The 23,638-nt window shown below is 46.1% G+C and overlaps 1 protein-coding gene across 13 annotated transcripts in view; it reads right to left on the bottom strand.

The window, feature by feature from the left end:
- Nucleotides 1-23,638, bottom strand: part of IGSF3 (immunoglobulin superfamily member 3) — a 174,278-nt gene that overhangs the window by 141,968 nt on the left and 8,672 nt on the right. Inside the window, exon 2 of one of the 13 annotated variants that reach the window (XM_085023474.1) lies at nt 17,958-18,039. The exons of the other annotated variants lie outside the window; for them this stretch is intronic. The gene's annotated coding sequence lies outside the window, so the exon portion shown is untranslated. The remainder of the gene's footprint in view (nt 1-17,957; nt 18,040-23,638) is intronic. 13 annotated transcript variants of the gene reach the window in all.

Below are 23,638 nucleotides of genomic sequence, written 5' to 3'. Positions count from 1 at the left end.
CCCACTGAGCGAGGCCAGGGATCGAACCCACAACCTCATCGTTCCTAGTCACATTTGTTTCCTCTGCACCATGACGGGAACTCCTATGTTCTCCAATTTTGAATTTCTTGTTCAGAATTGTTTTGGCTAATATAAACTCTTTGCATTTCCATATAAATTTTAGGTTTGGCATGATCTTAAAAAAACAAGAAATCTGCTCAGATTTTGATTGGGATCGTAATGACTCCACTTACAAAGAATTAACAGCTTGACGATTCTGTCTTCCAATCCACAAACATGGTATATCTCTTCTTTTTATCATATACATTTTTTATTTGTAAATAGTTTCCAAAATGAAAATAGATTTACCAAAAAATGTTGCTCAATGAGGGGTGGGGGGTGTGCAAACCTTGTCCCTGGACCACCAGGATGGGAAAACCTTGGGCCCTCTCCCTGCTTTCTAGAGGAGGGGGATGTCCCATGGCCTGGGACCTCCCTTCCATCTTCCGGGGCAGGGCCCTCACCTGAGCAGAGAATCAGCACGCCAGGAAGAGGGGTGGGGTGGCGGGGGGCTGGTGTACTACTCAGAGATGAAGCTTTCCTTCTGTGGTCCCCACTTCTTGGAGTCAAAATAGTGTCCCCCCGAACTCAGAGTCATGGCCCTGGGCTCCTCATGCCTCTGGAACCATGTCATGAATTTGGTGTGGAATTGCCACGACTGCTTTTTCTGGCCTTTGCCTGCCAGGTACTGCATCTCGGTGCCCTCTGCATAGACGAAGATGAAGCACAACTCCTCCAACCACAAGCGCTGACACAACACCTCAGTGCGGGGCATCATCTGCTGGTGCTAGGGATTTGGTCGGGGCTTCTGGGGAGGTACCACTGGGTAAGCTGGGAGTCTGAGGGATGGGCGTGTGGTGCCAGGTGGCCTCTTCTTGGCCTGCTGGTTGAGCTTTTCTTGGTGAGGGCTGCAGACCCCAGTGGACAGACACCCCACTATAGCCGTACGTTCACCTCTGACAGCTGGAGGGGGCGATGGGCCAGGACCAGGACTGCCGTGATGCTGCTCAGGATGATGTGGTGCTCAGTCAGGTGCAGTGTGGGCTAGCGTAGGTCCTCAGTGCCCAGGCAGAAGGCTGCCAGCTCTGCCATGGACTTCAAGGAGCTCACAGGTGGGGCCTTGATCTCCAGGGCAGTGCTGAATAATGCTGGTCTGCTGCGCAGAACACCAGCTGCCTCAGCCTCCCTGAAGGAGGCTCTGGGGAGTTGGGAGGAATCACCCGGAGTGATACCGGGAGCCAGCCTCATCTCCCACGTTGTTTCTTGAGCCTGGGGTCACTCAGCACAGCACTGAGTTCCTTCGAGGTGCTGGGAGGTAGGTTGTGGGGCCCAGAGGCTGGCTATTAAGTGTTTTTGCCCCCATTGCTGCTGAGAGCAGTTTTTTGTATACAGGTCCTGTATGTGTTTGGTTGAATTCCTTAAACATTTTATATTTTTGATGCTATTGAGAATTCCATTTAAAATTTTGTTTTCCATGTTTGTTGCTAGTATACAGACATATATTCATTTTGTATATTGATCTTGTATTTTGCAACCTTACTAAACTCATTAATGTAGGAGATTTTCATATATTTGCTAGTTTTTTGTTTGTCTGTTTCTTTTTGGTCTTTTTGTCTTTTCTAGGGCTGCACCTGTGGCATGTGAAGGTTTCCAGGCTAGGGGTCTAATTGGAACTGTAGCTGCCGGCCTACACCACATCCACAGCAACGCCAGGTCCGAGCCATGTCTATGAACTACACCACAGCTCCGGCGACGCCGGATCCTTCACCCACTGAGCAAAGCCAGGGATCGAACCCGCAACTCATGGATCCTAGTTGGATTGTTTCCACTGCACCATGACGGGAACTCCTCTTGTTGGTTTTAAATGTAAGATTTGGAGTGATGTGCTTTCTTTTTTTTTTTTTTTTTTTTTTTTTTGTTGTTGTTGTTGTTGTTGCTATTTCTTGGGCCGCTCCCGCGGCATATGGAGGTTCCCAGGCTAGGGGTTGAATCGGAGCTGTAGCCACCGGCCTACGCCAGAGGCACAGCAACGTAGGATCCGAGCCGAGTCTGCAACCTACACCACAGCTCACGGCAACGCCGGATCCTTAACCCACTGAGCAAGGGCAGGGACCGAACCCGCAACCTCATGGTTCCTAGTCGGATTCATTAACCACTGCGCCACGACGGGAACTCCCTCTCTTTCTTTACTGAGACTTATTTTTGTGTTTTTCTTCCCCCGACCTTGATCAGTCTTGTCAGAAGTTTTTTTCAGTGATTTTTTTCCCCAATGGATGAAATTTCAGATTTATCAGTTCTCTTTATTGTCTATTTTCTATTGCATTTATTTCCTTTATCTTTATCATTTCCTTTCTTTTTTTACTGAGTTTTAATTTACTCTTTATTCTAGTTTCATAAGGTAGAAGCTTAAATCATTGATTTTCAAACCTTTCCTCTTTTTCTAATGTAGGCACTAGTTACAATTTTCCTTTCAAGCATTTCTTTAGCTATACCCCTCATATTTTGAAATCTGTAGCTATATATCTACTAAATATAATTATCATTTCCTAATTCCTGCAATATTTTCTAATTTGATTCATAGGTTATTTGGAAGTGTGTTAAGTTACAAATATTAGTGGATTTTACAGATTTATTGATTTCTAATGTAATTTCAGTGTGGTCTGATCAGAGAATATACTCTGTATGATATGAACATTTTTAAACTTATTGAGGAATTATGTTACAGTACAATGGGTTAAGGATCCAGCATTGTCACAGCAGCACCTTGGGTCACTACTGTGGCATGGGTTTGATCCCTGGCTGGGGAAATTCCACTTGGGTACAGCCAAAAATAAACAAACTTATTGGAACATGTTATATGGCCTCGTATGTGCTCTTCTGTGAATGCCAAGATAAATATTTTATATGTACTTGAAAACAATGTGTATTTTGCAGTTGCCATGTGGAGTGTTCTACAAATACCAATTAGGTTCCATAAATTGATAGTGCTGTTCAAGTCCTTTATACCTGGACTGCTTTTCTGTTTGTTTTGTAAATTACTGAGAAAGGAGTGTTGAAGTCTCCAAATATACGTTTGTATCTGTGTATTTCTCCTTTCAGTCCTATCCGTGTTTTCATTCTGTACTGGGGAGCTTTTGTTGGAAATACATTGAATGCTGTATATCTTCTTGATGAGTTGACACTTTCATCATGATAAAATATTTATCTCTGGAAGTATTTTTTGTCATGAAGAATGATTTGTGATGTCAAGGTAGCCACTCTAGCCTTCCTAAATTTGGTATTTGCCAGAAATGTCTTTTTCTATCCTTTAACTATATGTATCTTTATCATAAAAGAAAGTCTTCTAGAAAGCATGTAGTTGGGTCTTGCTTTTCTACCCAGTATGACAGTATATGCCTTTTAATGGTTGATTTTACTGTATTTATAGTTAATGTAATTATTGATATAGCTGTGTTGACAATTTCTTTGTTCATTTCTTAATTTTTTCCTTCTATTTCTTTTTTCTTTTGGATTGAAAACTTTTTAGTATTTCAGTTTATTTCCACAGTCCTATTAGCTATAACTTTTTTTTTTTTTTTGAGATTGCTCTAGGGTTTACAGATTTTTTTTTTTTTTTTTTTTTTTTTTTGGTCTTTTTGCCATTTCTTGGGCCGCTCCTGCAGCATATGGAGGTTCCTAGGCTAGGGGTCGAATCGGAGCTGTAGCAGCTGGCCTACGCCAGAGCCACAGCAACACAGGATCCGAGCCGCGTCTGCGACCTACACCACAGCTCACGGCCACGCCGGATCCTTAACCCACTGAGCAAGGGCAGGGATCGAACCCGAAACCTCATGGTTCCTAGTCGGATTCGTTAACCACTGAGCCACGACGGGAACTCCCGGGCTTGCAGATTTTAAATAACTTTAAATACTGTATCACTTTCACATAATGTAGAAACCCACTTAATATCTTTTCTCTTTTCCTGTGTGGTTTTCATTGAGTTTATTCTATGTAGGGTTCTCTGAATATCTGATTTTTTTTTTTTTTTTTGGTCTTTTTGCCATTTCTTGGGCTGTTCCCGCAACATATGGAGGTTCCGAGGCTAGGGGTCGAATCTACACCAGAGCCACAGCAACGCTGGATCCGAGCCGCGTCTGCAACCTACACCACAGCTCACGGCCACGCCGGATCCTTAACCCACTGAGCAAGGGCAGGGATCGAACCCGCAACCTCATGGTTCCTAGTTGGATTCGTTAACCACTGAGCCACAATGGGAACTCCTGAATATCTGATTTTTAATTTTATATTTTTTACTAAATTTGGAAGGTCACAATCTTTCTTTTTCAAGATTTCTTTTGTTGTTGTTGTTCCCAGGCTAGGGGTTGAATCAGAGCTGTAGCTGCCAGCCTACACCATAGCCACAGCAACGTGGGATCTGAGCCACAGCTGTGACTTACACCACAGCTTACAGAAACAGCAGATCCATAAGCCACTAAGTGAGGCCAGGGATCAAACCCGCATCCTCATGGATACTAGCTGGGTTTGTTACTGCTAAGCCACAACAGGAACTTCCTCAAGATTTTTATTTTTCTGTATTGCCACCCCTTCTCTCTTTTCCTTCTGGGAATTCTGTCTTATAAGTCACTGGGGCTCTTTTTGTTTGCTGGGGTTTTTTGTTTTGTTTTGTTTTTTTCCCCTCCAGTTTTTTACCTACTATGTGCTTTAATCTTGATATTTTCTGTTTACTTCTAGTTTACTGATCTTTTCTTTTGTAATATGCAATCTCATATTAAGCCTGCCTAGTGGATTTTTTACTTCAGGTATTGGCTTTTTGTTTTTTAAGCTCTAGAATATTTATTTATTTATTTATTTATTTAATTTTCAGCTACCTCTTCATTATGTTCATATTTTTCCTTAACTCCTTAAACATATTTTTTTTTTCTTTTTCTTTCTGGCTGCGTCTGCTGCATGCCAAAGTTCCTAGGCCAAGAATCAAACCTGCACCACAGCAGTGACCCAAGCCACTGCAGTGACAATGCTGGGTTCTTAGCCCACTGTGCCACAGTGAAACTCCCCTTAAACATATTTACAGTGGTTGTTGTAAAGTCCTTGTTTGCAAAAATTTCCATAGTTTCCATCTTTGCCATTTCTAGATCCTGCTTCTATTGACTGATTTTTCCCTTCGTTATGGGTTATGTTTTCTGGTTTGGGGCATGTCTAGTAATTTTGATTAGATGCTGACTACTGCAAATGTTAACATTGTTTCATTTTCTTGTGTTCCTTTAAAGAGAGTTGAGTTTTGTTCTGGTAGGAAATTCCTTTAATTTCAGATCAATTTTATCCCTCGAGGCTTTTTTGGGTTGGATCTAGAGTAGCCTTTGTTCTAGGACTAGTTTAACTCTACTAGTATGGTGTACTTTTTCTGGGATTTCACCTGAATGCCCCAGTTATTCAACAAGGTCTTTTCATTCTGGTTCATCTGAATTAAAATACCTTCTTTTTTTTTTTTTCTTTTTTTCTTTTTAGGGCCATACCTGCAGCATATGGAAGTTCTGAGGCTAGGGTTCGAATTGGAGCTTCAGCTGCTGGCCTACGCCACAGCTGCAGCAACACTGGACCCAAGCCATGTAAGTGACCTACATGACAACATTGGATCCTTAACCCACTGAGTGAAGCCAGGGATCGAACTTGCATCCTCATGGATACTAGTCAGATTCGTTTCTGCTGCACCACAGTGGGAACTAATGCACCTAAAATATCATCTAGTTCTGTATGAGCTCTGGTAGATGTTCAGTTTTAGCTCCTCCCAGCTTGTCTTTCTTTAATAGTTATTATATGCCTGGGTTTGTAGAGTTTCAGCCCAAACATGTGCATTATGCTATTCAGCCAAAGATTCACAGAGCTCTTCTGCAGATTTCTGGAGCTCTTTCTCTGTGTTGCTCTTCCACTCTGGCACTCGGCACCACACCTTCCAGCTGCCTCGGCCTTGCTGAAGTCTAATCTCTGCCTCTTCAGTTCAGTGAGACTGCCATGCTCTGTGTGGATTCCCCCTCCCTGCATCACCATCCAGAAAATGTATTAAAATAAATGGCCAGGGTTATGGTAGGGCTCACCTCATTCAGTTCTCTTCTCTCAGGAATCCCAGCCCTGAAATGCCTGATGTTCCATATCTGAAGATAACGATTTCATATATTCTGTGTGGTTTCCTAATTGTTCATACATGGTGGACTAGTTGTGTACCAGTTACTTCGTCATGGCCAGAAACAGTCCCATTAAATTTTTGCTTTTATACGCTTTTTCATGAACACTCTGTTCCAGACAGTCTTAAGCTGTTTTCTTTATACAATTTGATGTTTATCAGTGTATTTAGACCTTATGTGCCTTTCTAGAATGCCCCTTCCCCTCTTATTTTTGTGGCTTGTCTCTTACAAAGGCTATCTTAAAAATAGCCTTTCCAGAAATTTTTTTGTGCTTAATCTAGCCATCCCTTTTTATTCTCCAATCCTTGTAAGTATTTTCCACTACATTAAATTACACTTACGGCAAAAAGACTGAAATAATGCCATTTGCAGCAACATGGATGGACTTAGAGATTATTATACTGAGTGAAATAAGTCAGAAAGAGAAAGACGAAACCATATGATATCACTTGTATATGCAATCTAAAATAGGATACAGGGAATTCCCTTCATGGCTCAGCAGTTAAAGAATCTGACTAGGGTCCATGAGGATGAGGGTTCGATCCCTGGCCTTGCTCAGTGGATTAAGGATCCAGCGTTGCCATGAGCTGTGGTGTAGGTTGCAGATGCAGCTTAGATCCTGTGTTGCTGTGGCTGTGGCTCAGGCCAGCAGCTCAAGTTCAAACCCTAGCCTGGGAACTTCCATATGCCTCAGCTGCAGCCCTAAAAAGTCAAAAAAAAATTATATATATATATATATATGATACAAATGGACTTATCTATGAAACAGAAGTAGACACGGATATAAAGAACAGACTTGTGGTTGCCAAAGGGAAGGGAGGTTGGGAGAGGGATGGAATAGAAGTCTGGGCTTAACAGAGATAAACCATTATGTACAGAATGGATAAACAACAAGGTCCTACTGCAGAGCACAGGGAACTATATTCAATATCCTGTGATAAACCATAATGGAAAAGAATATGAAAAAGAACATGTGTATATATATGTACATAAAACTGAGTCACTCTGCTGTACAGCGGAAACTAACATAACATCATAAACCAACTATACCTCAACAAAATAATTTTTTTAAAAAATGACACTTATGGCCATGGAGTTTTGAAAAAATTTTTGGCAGTTATTTTATCTTATTTTTATTTTTAGAGCCACACCTTTGGCATATGGAAGTTTCTGGGCTAGGGATCAAATTAGAGCTGCAGCTGCAGGCCTATGCCACAGACACAGAAACACTGGATCCAAGCCACATCTGCAACCCATGCCACAGCTTGCAGTAACACCGGATCCTTTACCGACAGGTCAAGGCCAGGGATCAAACCCAAATCCTCACGGACTATGTCAGGTTCTCAACCCACTGAGCCACAATGGGAACTCCTTGGCAGGTATTTTATGTGTGACTCTTTTGCTAATGATCATAAGCAGGAGCTTATAAGTGGGAAAAGCCTGTCTTCCATTGATTCTCACTGTTGCAAACCCACCTCAGCCAACTTGTTCCCAATTTGGTAAATATTGGTTGCCCACAATAGTTTGGTGCAGAGGCAACGTACCATGAAACAAATGAAGCTAAATATAAGAGATCTCATTTGATGGGCTTCTTCCAAGGCCCTGGGAGACTCCCTAGCAATCTGTTTACTTGGTAGATGTTTTTTTGTTTGTTTGTTTTTATTTATTTATTTTTGTCTTTTTGCCTTTTCTAGGGCCGTTCCTGTGGCATATGGAAGTTCCCAGGCCAGGGATCTAATCGGAGCCGTAGCCACCGGCCTACGCCAGAGCCACAGCAATGCCAGATCCGAGCCACATCTGCGACCTACACCAGATCCTTAACCCACTGAGCAAGGCCAGGGATAGAACCCGCAACTTCATGGTTCCTAGTCAGATTCGTTAACCACTGAGCCACAACAGGAACTCCTACTTGGTAGATGTTTTAATAAATTTTGGAAAGGTCAGATATTTGAACCACAATCAATTCAGGCACTCTCCTTCTTTTACGGATTTCTTTCAGCCAGTCTCTCCTTTTATCAGGTGGTGTTGAGTGGCTTTGAGGGAGGTAGCTAAGGAAAGCTGAGTTGGAAATATGTTTAGGTTGGTTTTAGTGGGATGTATCTGTGCGGTTTGAAAACATTTCCATATATAGTTAATTATTCCTACCTGTCCTGTGCAGGAATAATCTTACCACCCACTGGGCAAACTTACCCACTGATGCCACTGGAAAATATAAGACCAGAGAGCCTACGGCGACAGAACATGTTGCATGGCGCCCAGCACTGGATGCGGGAGACAAAGAGAAACAAGCTCTTAACTGTGCAAACCCCAAAGCTAATCTGTGGAAAATTCTTCCAAGCAAGACATATAAAGTTGTGACTGGAGGATTCAGTTTTCATTAATTCTTAGTCAAGGAAATTCTGTCAGGAATATACTCTATATACAGTATATACAATTATAGACATTCCATGCATGTTTTTCTTTTTTGAAGAGATTATACAAAATTAAATTGATCAAAATTCCTTACTTATAGGGCACAAGTTCTGTGGAAGAACTATAGTGACCATATCCACAGAAGTTATGTATTTTATGAATTAAAAAAATTAAGAACACAAAAATACTTTTGATCAATCAAGTTAGAAGAAGATCTAATTATTTTATTCTCTCTGGAGAAAATATTTTGGGATAGCTGTCATATGAAGAGGCCATCAAGGAGTTCCCACTGGGGCACAGCAGGTTAAGGATCCGGCACTGCCTCTGCAGCAGCGTGGGTGGTTCCTAAGGTGCTGGTTTGATCCCTGGCTTGGGAACTCCCACATGCCATGGGTGTAGCAAAAAAAAAAAAAAAAAAAAAAAAAGGAAAGAAAGAGACCATCAGAGAGGATACAGCCCCCAAATGTAAGAATACATACTGTAGGGCTGTATCAGCCATTAATTCATAAAAAAAGATGTTGGGGTTTTTTTTTTTTTTTTGGATTTTTGTAACATTTACTTACTTTTAAAAAACCAAAATGTGCTATGATTTCATTTCTCATTCTGCCTAAATATTTACTTTTATACCTAATTTTGTGCTTGTAATTTTTAATGCTTTTTCTCAAAGCAGACCCTCGAAATGTTGAAGTCTGAGACCTCACAAATTTGGATTGAATTTTAGAGAGGTGAAGGTATTTGTTTTTCCCCTTCATAATCTTGCTACCAGTTTACAACAACGCAAAGGTTAAGTTAAATTCTGCTTCATATAACAAACATTAAGCAGGCCGAGAAACCATCCCAAAATCTGTTCTGTCATCTTAACGAAGACCCTATGTCCTTTCAGCTCTGACAGGACAGTTCATGGAAAGCTTATATGAAGCAAAACGTATTCTACAGGCTGAATTCTGCTAACCATCCACCTGGAGTCAAACAAGAATCCCCTGAATCAGCCTCTCCACCCAGGACTCTTCAGGAATCGAGCCTGGGCAAAAAGTAAGCCCACGCTGGATTCTCGTATCCTGCCCTGACAATCTGGGGAGCCTCTCATTATATTTTCTCTAGAGAACATATTTCAGGAATTTTCTCTAATTCTCTTTTCTTGACCATAACTTAGGCCACCAACAAAAAGCCTTTGTATCATCCGCTATGGTAATTAGCAAGGTTCTGGAGATGATGAGAGCTGAAGAACTCAGAGTCCCTGCCTCTGGAGCACGGCTATTTTGGTAAATATTAGCTAACCACCCCTGGGGGTGCATTCCCAATTAGAGCAATCCTTGGGTGCAGATTAAATCTAAATGGCACACACATACAAATCGCGCTGGCAACCTGAGGCATTTCAAAGGGAAGTACACAGAGTGTACATGTGTCTTCTGCTACAGTTGCCTTTGCATTGAGTCTCCAGGGTTCCTGTGGGGGGGGTGGCCCAGGAAAGCTTCCTCTACAGAAACTCTGCTATTGTCTATTCTACATATTGGGCTTCTGTGTGCTGCTTCCTTTGGGATAAATGAGGCTTGGTTCTGCTGTGTTTAAAGTGTTGAGAACCACTGCTTTAAAAAAAAAAAAAAAAAAAAAAGAAGAAGAAGAAGAAGAAGAAGAAAAGAAATGGGAGTTCCCTTCATGGCTCAGTGGTTAACAAACCTGACTAGGGTCCATGAGGTTGTAGGTTCGATCCCTGGGCTCGATCAGTGTGTTAAGGATTCAGTACTGCTGTGAGCTGTGGTGTAGGCTGCAGATGTGGCTGGGATCCCGTGTTGCTGTGGCTGTGGTATAGGTCGGCAGCTGTAGCTCCGATTAGACCCCTAGCCTGGAAACTTCCATATGCAGTGGGTGCAGCCCTAAAAAAAGCAAAAAAAAAAAAAAAAAAAAAGAGAGAGAGAGAACCTTTGCTCTAGCACTAAACACCTGTCTCTCTGTCCAGTGCTACTTGTTCCTATAATGAAAGGCCAAGGATGTGCTTGAGTTGGTTTATGCCAATGAAAATGTGGTTGGAGACTTGGCCTGGGCCAGCTGAGCTGGGTATGGAAGCTGCAATGTCATCAGATCTTCCTCTCCCCTCTACTCCCAGAACCATCATTTCTAACACATTTTCCCACCACATTTTATACACAAAAAGCTTTTTGCATTGGGGTCCAACGCTCCGTCACCAAGTTGTTAAGTCCAATGGTTAATTTTAAGTGTCAAAGAGATCAGGCCAGAAGGTACCCAGATAATGAATGAAATGAACGTCCTTTCTGAGCTTATCTGTTTCAAGGGGAGGTTAGCATTTGAATCAGGGAAGCCGCCTGCCCTCCTCTTTGTGGGTGAGCATCATCTAATCCACTGACGGTCTGGATAGAACAAAAAGGAGGAGGAAGCAGGGCCCTCTCCCTGCTTGACTGCTGACCTGGGATATCAGTTTTCCCCTGTCCTTGGATTCAGCTCGCCTGGTCTTAGGCCTCTAGGCTCAGACTCAGACCACACTCAGCTCTCTTGGGTCTCCAGCCTGCAGATCACAGATTGTGGGACTTTCCAGCTTCCATCATTGTGAGCCACTTCTGTACAGTACATCTCTTCATGTTCTCTCCTTCCTCTCTCCCTCTGACCCCCCGCCACCCCCTCTCATTGGTCCTGTTTCTCTGAAGAAACATGATAAATAAACCAAGGTAGAATTACCTCTAATCTTCTGGAATAAAAGACCAACACTGGGCAGTGGGCTTAGAGGGGAACTGATATGAGATGGTCAGAGCCAGTTTTTTTTTTTTTTTTTTTTTTCTTTTCTTCTTTTTAAGGCCACACCCATGGTATATGGACGTTCCCAGGCTAAGGGTTGAATTGGAGCTACAGCTACTGGCCTACACCACAGCCACAGCAATGCCAGATCCAAGCTATGTCTGTGACCTACACCACAGCTCATGGTAACGCTGGACCCTTAACCCACTGAGTGAGGCTAGGGATGGAGCCACATCCTCATGGACCCTAGTCAGGTTCTTAACCTGCTGAGTCACGAGGGGAACTCCAGCGCCAGGGTGAATTTACCCTTGGCCTGCAGTGGACATCTATCCTTTGTCTGCTAAGTCGCCTTCTTTTCTCTGAGACCAGTCACTTGTTATTCAGGACTGCCCCCAAAGATGAGGCTCTGTAAGTGCTTTTTCAGTTCTGCTCTTGGTTTCAGGGATGACCCAGTCACCCAAGACATCAACTTAGTACTTCCAAGGATTTTTTTTTTTTTTTGTCTTTTTTGTCTTTTTAGGGCCCCACCCACAGCATAAGGAAGTTCCCAACCTAGGGGTCGAATCAGAGCTGCAGTGACCAGCCTACACCACAGCCACAGCAACGCAGGATCAAGCCACATCTCTGACCCAAACCACAGCTCACAGTAACACTGGATCTTTAACCCATTGAGCAAGGCCAGGGATCGAACCTGGATCCTCATGGATAACAGTCAGGTTTGTTACCGCTGAGCTGTAAGGGGAACTCCCAAGGATTTTTTTTTTTTTTTTTTAAACTGAGAAGCAAGCCCCGCCCTGTCCAACAGCAAAGCTAGAACATATGAGTCTAGAGTGGTTGGGAGGGAAGCCCTTTGAAGAGCACAGCACAGCCCTGCAGCACACAAGAGAGAGGGGGGAAGAGTGTCTGAGAGCCGACAGCTCTGTTCTGGTCATCACCAATACCCAACACTATTCCTGCTCCTCATGTGCGGGTTATATGAGTCCACAAACTCTCTCTATGCTTGAGCTTTGATGGAGAGGAATCTTTTTTTTTTTTTTTCTTTTTTTAACAAAAATGTCCTAAACAAAGCACCAGCTAAGGCAGCAAATCTTCAGAGCTTGATAAAATAAAAGACATGGAAACAAGAAAAAAAATGGAAGCAATGTCTGGCAAGTTCCAGGAACAAAATACCCAGGGAGAAATAACATTTGCTGTCTTGGAAGTCTGTACCTCAGGGTAGAGAGAATAGGTAACAAAAAGTTGACCTTGAGAATTTTAACCTAGAAAGACAAACGTGACTGTGCTGGTTTCATTAGCCTTGGAGGATGGGATGGGATGGCAATGATGGGAGAGTTCCTTTTTCAAAGGTACTGGTAGGACAAGGGTGGGGGGAAAAGGTGACCATGGGTCACACAGGTATGAATGCACCTGCATGGAAATCCACAAACGAAGAAGGTGGAGAGAGCGATGGAGGAGAGAGCGAGGAAGGGAATGACGGTGGCGTGTGCTCTGGGTTGTGCAACCAGACAGAAGAAATGAAAGACCTGCTCCCAAGAGGCATCCCAGTCTGCACGCTGGGCTGGGGCAGAGGAGCACGTTCGGTTCCCAGAAGCAAAGGTCAGGGGCTGGAAAGTACAGCCAGCCAGGCCAGAAGCAGCCAGGCACCCTGGGAGCAGAAACTAGCCTTGATGCAAAATGGGTAGACTCCAGAGCAGATAAATACAGGCTCAAGGTCAATCTAAGGGCAGAAGCCAAGTGACACGAGTCACATCTAGAAGAAGAGTCGTGAGAGTCAGACACAAGTACAGGGAAGAACCCAGGAGTGGATGCAGAAACCAGAAGCGAATCAGCTGTGGGATGTGGATGAGGCGAATAGTCACACGGCCGCAGCACAAAGGCTCGCTTGGAATCCTACCAGGTACCCATCGGCGGCTGAGCCGTCGCTTTCACTCCTGTTTGTCCACAGGGCTCCGTGGCTGGAGCAGGCCTTCTGAGGGCAGGCAGCAAGACAGGGTGGGGAAAGCCAGGATCTCATGCTACAAGATGCAGGGTGTCTGATGCGTGCTCCTGGGGTTGCAGACAGCTTCCCCTCGGGTAATTGAAACAAAGAAATGAGAAGAGTGGCTCCCTTGAACCTGACTCTGGCCAACCTGCTCTGCGGGAGTGGAAGTGACAGGGCCCCTCGCGGGGGAGGGCAATGTGACATCTAGGGCCCTGGCCAGATGAAGGCCCTGAACCTGCTGGTAAAGCAGATTTTAGCAAAGTCCAAAGAAGGGTTGACTAGATGTCTGTGAGCAGACACTTTCAATGCACAGACAGCTCAAGAGGAAAAGAAGGCTAATTGAGACTAATTATATTTTGTTAATAGAGGATAGCAAGAAAGCATGGGAGTTCCCTGGTGGCCTAGGGATTAAAGGATCCAACGTTGTCACTGCTGTGATGTGGGTTCGATCCCTGGTCCAGGAACTTCTGCATGCCATTGGCAAGGCCAAAAAAAAAAGCAAGCAGAGCTCAACTTGTATTTGACTTCCAAATTCTCAGCCTAAAGACCGATGTCCAGACTGGAAGGGGCAGATTTAATGCTGGTTGGAGGGAATGAAGCCATATGGAATCCTATGAGCAGACTTCATAAACCTGTTAAATGCCTAAATGCCCCAGCAGGATTAACTCCCTCAAAGTGCTCCTCGGATATTTCTGAGATACCCAGAAGGCCAGGCTCTACATGTTTGTCCACTACCCTGAACCTCGGCCCGCTGTGAATGACACTCAAGCGACTGGCCATCCACAGGCCACAGCCAGTCGGTTCTACAGCTGCTACCACAGGCAAGCCTAGGGGCGAGGGCTGCAGGCGCCCCTCTGCTTTTCCATCAAAGCACAGGACCAGGCATTCCCTAAACAGCCCAGAGCACAACTGAGACCAATCAGTCCTCCCTCCGGATCACAAGCTGCACACCAGCAGGAGTTTGGTCTGTTCTGTTTTCCCCACTTAGGCATCCCCAGGGTCTAGAGTAATTCCTGACGCAGAGCTGGAGCTCATTAAATCCCTAACTCTCAGCAAGTCTTTCCTACACCTTCCAAAAGAAAAGAACAAAGCAGGAAAAAACTAACAACAATTGAAAGATGTTGCTGGAGATCCCATCATGGCTCAGTGGTAATGAACCCGACTAGGATCCATGCGGACACAGGTTCGATCCCTGGCCTCGTTCAGTGAGTTAAGGATCTGGTGTTGCCATGAGTGTGATGTAGTTTGCAGACATGGCTCAGATGCTGCATTGCTGTGGCTGTGGCGTAGGCTGGCAGCTGCAGCTCCGATTTGACCCCTAGCCTGCTGCAGGTGCAGCCCTGGAAAAAAAAAATTTTTTTGCTAATTTCGGGGTTCTCAGGGCCTGATTTAGGAATGCCTTTGTATAAATAACCAAAAAACATCCCCTTGGAGCAGGCCATGGACTTTGCACATAGAAGATACTTTCGTGGGAAGTCAAGGGTTCACTGAAACAGAAAAAAAGGCATCCTCTCTGCCCTCCCTGAGGTGGGCAGATACATCAGAAGGAGACCCTATATGATCCTGCAATCCCACTCCTGGGCATATATCCACACAAAACTTTCACTCAAAAAGAAACATGCACCCCGATATTCACTGCAGCACTATTCACAACAGCCAAGACATGGAAACAACCTAAATGTCCATCAGTAGATGAATAGATTAAGATGTGGTATATATATACAATGGAATACTACTCAGCCATTAAAAAAGACAAGATCATGCCATTTGTGGCAACATGGATGGAACTAGATTTGCATACTAACTGAAGTCAGAAAGAGAAAGACAGGAGTTCCCGTCGTGGCGCAGTGGTTAACGAATCTGACTAGGAACCATGAGGTTACGGGTTCGATCCCTGCCCTTGCTCAGTGGGTTAACGATCCGGCGTTGCCGTGAGCTGTGGTGTAGGTTGCAGACGCGGCTCGGATCCCGCGTTGCTGTGGCTCTGGTGTAGGCCGGTGGCTACAGCTCCGATTCAACCCCTAGCCTGGGAACCTCCATATGCCGAGGGAGCGGCCCAAGAAATAGCAACAACAACAATAACAAAAAAGACAAAAAGACAAAAAAAAAAAAAAAAAAAGAAAGAGAAAGACAAATACCATACGATATCACTTATATGTGGAATCTAAAATATGGCACAGGAGTTTCCGTCGTGGGGTGCAGTAGAAACGAAGCCGACTAGGAACCATGAGGTTGCGGGTTTGATCCCTGGCCTTGCTCCGTGAGTTAAGGATCCGTCATTGCCATGAGCCATGGTATAGATCGCACGCTAGGCTCAGATCTGGCATTGCTGTGGCTGTGGTATAGGCCGACAGCTACAGCTCCAATTAGACCCCTAGCCTGGGAACCTCCATATGCCACAGGTGCGGCCCTAAAATAGACAAAAATAAATAAATAAAATAAAATATGGCACAAACGAACATATCTACAAAGCAGGAAAAGACTCACAGACATGGACAGCAGACTTGTGGTTGCCAGGGGGAGGGGGAAGGGGAAGGAGCGGGATGGATGGGGAGTCTGGGCTTAATAGATAATATGAGAAAGACAGTGTGTATTAGATGTATGACTATACAGCAGAAATTGACAACAATGTAAATCAATGATAATAAAAATTTTTTTTAAATAAACTGAAAAAAGAAAATGACTGGCAATTAAAAAAAAAGGGAGTTCCTGTCATGTCTCAGTGATAACAAACCTGACTAGTATCCATGAGGATGCCAGTTCGATTAAGGAACCGGTGTTGCTGTGGCGTAGGCTGGCAGCTGCAGCTCTGATTCGACCCCTAGCCTGGGAACTTCCATATGCCATGGGTGTGGCCTTAAAAAGGCCAAAAAAAAAAATGGGCAAAGCCTGTGGGCTCATTAGTCAGTAGGTGGTACCTTCTCATGTGGAGAATAAGGCAGGCCTTTCTCCCAGTGAAAGCAGCCCCACTCCAGGGAGACATGGCTCTGTTCTTGGACACACGGCTTGATGTCATCCCTTGGCCAGGCTCTCTGCTCCACAGACAAGCTGCACTGTCTCCCTGCACGGCTCCCATCCGCCACCTGGCATGAGTCAGTGCAACTGCCCATTTGCAAGTGCCCTGGAGTCAGATCTGCTCTGCCTGGAATCTAGCCCGACCCCATCCAAGGCCCAGAGAGGGCCAGCCTCCCCATGCTCATTTCCTGTTCCAGCATCTGCTCTTCTCTTGATTGGTGTTGGCCAGCCCTTTCCCTGGACAACCCAGCCCTCACGCCAGGTCCAAGAGCTTGTCCTGCAGTGACCAGGAGAACAGTTCCCTCAGAACACAATAGTCCACAATAGGGGCTTTCGAGGTCATCTGTCTTCCGTAATGCCACAGGAAGGACAGGAATGGTCCACACCATATGCTATGCTCCCAAGTCCTTCGGTCTCTCTGATGGTCTCTTCCACAGAGACGGGGATACTCTACCCGAGTGTCCCTTGCAGTCTCCGGGTCTCAGCCTCCACACCCAACTGCTCAGGGAAAAATTCCTCTCAGCTCTGCAAGAATAAGCAACTACGGTAACTCACTACATTCATACAGGGTTAGGAAATAGTTCTCCCTTTCTCTGAAAGCAAGGTCATAGCGACTTAGCTCAGGCTCCATTATAGACCAAACCATCCTATCAAAACAACATATTAATCATCCAAATCTAAAATCACATCCAGATGAATGAGGACTTTATTCCAAGGAGCACACACTGGGTACTCACTTACATGTGAACATAACAAAATGACCCACACAGTGGGACCCAAAGATTTACCGTCCAGATGGATTCAACTCACCATCTTTTTCTGGACAAAGATGGAGGCAGGTTTGAATGGCAATTTCCTCAGATTCTACCTATATGGTTCTCAAACAAAATGGTAGTACCCCTTACAAAGAAATGACTAAAGGAAGGTGAAAGAGCTTCTTACTGTTGGAAGCCTTGGTCTGAAACTATTTAACCCTTGGTTGCTAAGAGATCTTGCAAACACCATTGCTGAGTTTTGCACAGACCAAAAGCGTTGCCTTAAGACTAGACCCAGGCAAATGGCCTGAATGCAAAAAATAGAATGTGAATTCTGAAAACCACAAATGGTACACAACCTGGATCCTGGATAGAATCTGTGAAAGAATTATTTAAAGAGAACTTATGAGTGCCTATAAAAGGAAGCAGTGATCACTAGAAGCCCGAATAGATCCACATGTAATGATAAGGCACAGTAACTAGTTTGCTCTTTTTGAAAGGACTATTAAGCTCAGGGGATTCTAGCCAGTGTCTGTGTTTCAGGAAGAGAGCAAGACTGTTCAATCCATCTCTGACCCCTTAAACTAGAAATTATAAATACGCGGACTGTGGTTCTCTGTGTTTTTTCGGTTCTGTCCAGCTTTTATGATGCCTTTGAAACATTTGCCGACACTTAAAAAAAAGTGTGGCAGATCACACTCTTGCTTCAACTATGCTCCGCCCCCCCACCAGGGACCATGTGAACAGCTATGTTGCCTGTGGGGTCGGGTGGCGGGGCTTCACCCTTCTCCCCCATCACTCCAGCTTGGCCAGGGCCAGAGCACTTGCTTGGGTGGATGGGGTGTGAACAGAAGGGCCCTCTGCCACCTGGGAGCACATCCGGGATGAAGTCTGCTCTTCAGTCTGGATTCTGGAATGAGAAGGGATGCGGGGAAGAGCCATTACTGCTGACAGGTAACAGGCACAGAAATAGACCCCTATGTTACAAGCCACTGATATTTGGGGGCTGCTTGTGACCACAGCCTAACCTAGAAAAAGTGACTACAGGAGACAGCCTATAAGAATCTGGATCTTGCACTTCTCTTAAAGATTCAGATAGGAGTTCCCATTGTGGCTCAGTGGGTTAAGTATCCATGAGGGTGTGGATTTAATCCCCGGCCTTCCTCAGTCGTTTAAAGTATTTGGTGTTACATGAGCTGCAGTGTGGGTCACAGACCTGGCTTGGATCTGGTGTTGCTGTGGCTGTGGCATAGGCTGGCAGCTGCAGCTCCGATTTGACCCCCTAGCCTGGGAACTTCCACATGCCTCAGGTGAGGCACTAAAAAAAAAAAAAAAAAAAGACAATTGGATGACACTGATCCCCAGGGCCCCATGGCAACAAATGGCTGGAGATGAAGAGAGGCCCCCTCTTTGGACGGAGACTGGTCATCCTCTGCCCACTCTACTCAGCTGCATGGCTTACTGGCCATTCTGAGTGTCTGACTCAACCCTCAACCCCCATATAAAACATGAGCCACAGGGAGCTGTAAAAAGCCAGTCCTGGGCAATGATGCCCTATCTCAGGCACTTGTCACATGTCCCACATGGCTTCCTCTGCTGCCAACCACACTCACACCCACGGTCTGTACTTCTCGCTTCAGCCTTGCAACTTCTCCAAGCTCCTTAGATGCAGAAGGTTCTCTCACAGCACAAACCACGTGAGAAACAAGGGCAGGCTTGGCCCTCTCCCAGCTTCCATGAGTCAGTCTGGAAGCTGTGCCCCCTGCCGTTCACCCCCTGCTCAGCTCCAACCCTGTGCCCCCTCCCCCCCCATTCCTGGAATGCCCAGCAGGTGCTCCACCGGGGGTGAGGGGCAGAAAGCTCAGGAGATGGTGGCAATGAACCTACTGCGAGTTCTAGTGCTGTGTGGATGCTGCCACAGGGAAGCCCCCAGTGCCCAGGAGCAAACGGAGAACCTGGAAGGTCTTCTGCCAATATTTGGTGGCAGCAGCTGGCAGGCAGCTACCCTTTTCTGACATCTCCCCATCTTCCTTGGCCACTCCTAACTGGAGAAAGCCAACCCCCTTCATCTAAAAGGGACTCACCTGATCTAAATATCTCCCCTCTGGTGCCAAGACCCTAAGGACCTAGGTTACAACACGACAGACCCTGAGTGCCCGGGGCCTCTCAGATATCCTCCCTAAACCTGGACCCCGAGGCCCTGGTCTATTCATAGGCACTGGTTTGTGGCCGTGATACATCGGGGCCTGCCACCTGCAGGGTCCCTGCGGGACAGTGAGGAAAGGTGGCATGCAGACCTCAGTAAGGATTCAGAGATGCCGCTGCTTGAAATCATTGCCTTTTCCTGGAGCCCATGGTTTTATGAAATGAGACTCAGATGGTAACCAACCCATCTGAAGAATGGAAGAAAGTGGCAACGGCTTCCTGGGCTCCCATTGGCTAGAGCTTGGCCATGTGGTCTTTGTGTTGTCTTGAGGGGTGGGGCACTGCCATCCAGGGATCCCGGACCCCCCCATGACACCGCCATACATTTGCCTCGCCTGGCCTCTAATCTCAGGCCCTTGCCAATCCCATTTACAGGCTGCTGCCAGAAAGAGCCTCATAAAATGCACCTCTGATTATGCTATTCTCCTGCTTGGCCCTCTCCTGCCAGGTTCCCAACGCTTTCAAGCTTCTTAGCATAACAAGCAAGTCCATTCACGATCTGGCCCCACAGGCCTTTTGCCCTCCCCTCCCCTCCCCTCAGCCCCGCCTGCCCCTGAGTTCACACCACATCAGACTGTTGAGGGCTCCTCAAATCCCACCAGGCTGCGGCACGTCTCCTGCTCCCCCACATGCCAGGACCTCTTCTGGCTGCTTCTCACAGCCAGTTCCTTCTGCATGTTGCCTCCTTTGGCAAGCATCCCTGACCCCGAGGGCTAATTTTGATGCCCATCCTCTGAGATGTGGAGCACTCTGGGCCCCTGTGACAGAGCAGCCCTTGTGGTATGCTCCCACCTGTGTCCCCACCCCCATGAGAGCAGCGGCTCCACATGCCTGGTGTCAGCGCTGTCCCTGGCATCAGACAGTACTTCACCTCATGTTAAAACCTGCAGAAGGCATCATCCCACTTGTGTCATCCTTTCTTCTCCCCACCCCACCATCTACTCCAAACCTTACTGTTTCCCAGTTAATCCTTGTGCGTGTAGTCAGGAAGAGAGTCCTTGAGATTGTTGGTCTTTTCATTCATTCATTCATTCATGCATTCATCATTTATTGAACCTCTCCGCTGTGGCAACCATTGCCCTAAGCCCCGGGGACACGTGGGAGCTTACATCCTAGTGGAGTGAGAAAGACGGCACACAACTCAGCCACTGAACAATAAGCTAGTAAACAGACACTATGCCAAGTGATGGTGTGTGTTACGAAAAAAAAATAAAATAGAAGAGGGTACACAGTGCTGGGGTGACAGGGGATTTGCGCTTTTATTTAAGGTCATCTGGGAAAGCCTCTCGGATAAGACATTTGACAGAGACGGGGAGGAAGTGAAAGGCCATACAGATATTTGGGGAAGCGCCTTCCAGCAAGAGAGCACAGCAAGTGCAAAGGCCCTGGGTTAGTCTAGGTAAGGCCAACGGTCATGACAAACCTAGAGCTCTGCAATAAAAGTACGGCACAACGCATGTTTATTTCCTGCTCACGTTCCACTCCAACGTTATGCTCCTGGTGATGGGCAGTCTTCATTTGGGTCCAGAGACTCCAATGCCTTCTAGCTTGTCGCTTTCCCTCTTTTAAAGGCCTCGAAGCCCTTCCCATCAAAGGGTGGATGGGGAGTGGAGAAGGCACAGATGGTTCTTAGGACCTGCCCCCCAGTGGAAGTGACAAGCATTGTCAGGAAGAACAGTCAAAACGCCACCCCTGAATGCCAGGGTCTAACTGCACTACCGCCTCCTGGCAACAAGGCACAGGCATTGTGGAGCCAGCTGGTCGCCTCTGCCTGTGAGTGGGGACAGTGCCTGGCAGTTCAAGGCTAAGTAAGGAGGCTGGGGTGGCTGGGGCAGAGGGAGCCGGGTGGGGCCAGGAGGGCGGTGGGCAGATGATGGAGAGGGCCCTGCAGGTCGTCTTAAGGACTTTGGACTTCACTCCCATGAAAGAGAAGCACTTGGAGTGCCTTGAGTGAAGTGGTGACAAGAAATGGCTTATGCTTCAAAGGAGCAGCCTAGCTTCTGTGTGGAGAACGAACTGGAGGGGACAAGGGGGACACAGACAGGCAGGAGGTAGGTGATGGTGCCAGGGCAGTCAGGCAGGGGCCGGGTGATGGTGTCCTAGACCAGGTGGTGTCAATGCAAACCTCCCAGAGAGATACCCAAACAGGACAAGACAGAGGCCTCTGGTCTAACCCAACTCCTGCCTTCTAAGCCCAGGCCTGGGAAAGGCTCAGAGAGTATTTTAGACTTTATAGCTGGTGTCTGCGGCAACCACTCAGCTCCGTGTTGTGGCAAGGAAGCCAATGTAAACAATATGTAAATGAATGAGCCTGACTATGTCCCAATGAAGCTTTATTTTCAAAAACAGGAGCTCAGCCCACAAAGTTTGCTGACCCTGATAAACCAATCACAAACGGTGGTTTTCTCCTGTCACACCTTTCCAGCTGAGGCATTGGTGGTGGTTGCATTACATGGCTGAGAACCCTGTCACTGCTTAAAGTTTGTGCGACAGCCTCTCCCAGTGAAGCGAACCTCTTGTAGTAACACTGGCATTAAGAATGAATCACGGCTTCCCACTGTCTTTGAGCAAGTTCTCTCTTGACAAAGGGAAATGGCTTTTGCAAGACCTTTTTATGATAGTGCAGGCTCATCAGCTATTCTGCCATAACTAAATACCTTTATTATGTGTAATTAAGGCAGCAACTGAGAAAAGATGCAAATGTGTTCTTAAAAGTCTGACTTTGCAGCAGCTGGGAGTTTTGCAACCTTTTAAAAGAGCAGGTTTCAATGGAAGCACATTTGGCATGTGCCAAAATGGGAAAAGGAGGGAAGGAGAGCCAAAGAAAGGAGGGAAAAGGTGAGTGAGCCGGGGGATTACTAACTGCAGGGCCCATCCTCCGCCCCAGGCGGCTCTGCCCTCCACAGTAGGTCCCCTGCCCCAGAGGCAAGCACTGGAGCAGCGCAAATCCTACATGCTGCACTTCTTCCCACTTTCATGGGTATTTTCTTTTTCAGAATTTCTTTCATCTTTTTGCATGGCTGAACTATATGTATAACAAGACAGGGCAGCAGAAACAGGAAAGGAGGCTGGAGAACATGAGAATGTCTCATCATCTCACTTATGATGAGAACTCGAAGCAGGAATGATCCATCCCTGTAGCACAAGAATTGTCTGTGATGTTGAAAGCACTCTATATATTTGCTGTCCAATATGGTAGCCACTAGCTCGTGTGGCTACTGAGCCCTTGAAACATGGCTAGGGATCTGAGAACTGCGTTTATTGATTGACTGATTGATTGACCACACCCACAGCACATGGAAGTTCCTGGGCCAGGGATCGAATCCATACCACAGCAGTACCAATGCCCCAGCAGTGACAATGCCGCATCCTTAGCCCCAAGGCCACCAGGGAATTCCATGACTTTTTAAATTGAATTCCATTTAATTAATTGAAATCCAAAAGTACTTGTGGCCAGCAACCACCGTATGGGAAAGCCTAGCTGCTCTGTGTGTGTTAGGCTTCCGAATCAGACAGACCCAGGTTTTGATATTGGCTTCCCCCTTCCTAAATGTGACCAAGCAAAAGATTTATTTGCCGCTAATCCTTGTGATAGGGATGGAGTAGGCACAGGTAGTTGTAGAAGTCCCAGTAGAGGATCATAGATAGAGAAACCTAGGGGACTTTGGGAGGTCACTGTAAGTTAATAAATTGCTCAAGAACACCGTCAGAACAAGGCAGGCTTGCTCGACAAGTGGAGGTGTGAGAATCGCTTCAGGTCATTGGGTGGGAGATGGGGTTAGGCTGCCTTCAGATTCAGACCAAGGGTGGGAGTTTGAGGACCACCCCTCAGCTGATTTGAATACACACCTTACCGGATACCAAGGAGGAGCTGCTACTCCCAGAAAGGAAGAGGAGGTCTTTTCCAACCCCGACTCTCCTTGGATGATAAAACTGTGGCCCACTGGATCCTTGGGGCAGAACTTCCGTGCCTGCCCACTTGCATCTCTCACAAGAATCCTGTCCTAATAAATCTATTTCTTGCCTATCACCTTGTCTCTCGCTAAATTCCTTCGACGCGGAGACATGAAGAACCTGAACCTCAGTGAGTCCAGACACTGGCTGAGTGATTCTAATTTAAAACCGTGGGTTCAAGTCCCAATCTGGGTTTAGGCCGGGTTCAGGCTGTTAGTGCTGTCAGTTTCACTTGGATTTCTCATTTGCAGGCTGGGTGTTATTGTGCCCACCTCAGGGAGTAACTGTGAGAATGAGGTGAGAGGGTGGAGATAAAGCATTTTACACGGTACCTGGCAGAAGGTGAACAC

This window comes from Sus scrofa, chromosome 4 (assembly GCF_054392235.1).
Source record: "Sus scrofa isolate SSC_HxYL_T2T_F1_AM1 chromosome 4, Sscrofa_HxYL_maternal_Yorkshire_Landrace_v2.0, whole genome shotgun sequence".
NCBI lineage: Eukaryota > Metazoa > Chordata > Mammalia > Artiodactyla > Suidae > Sus > Sus scrofa.
The sequence above is the reverse complement of the archived record's forward strand: the minus strand, read 5'-3'. Positions and strand labels throughout refer to the sequence as shown.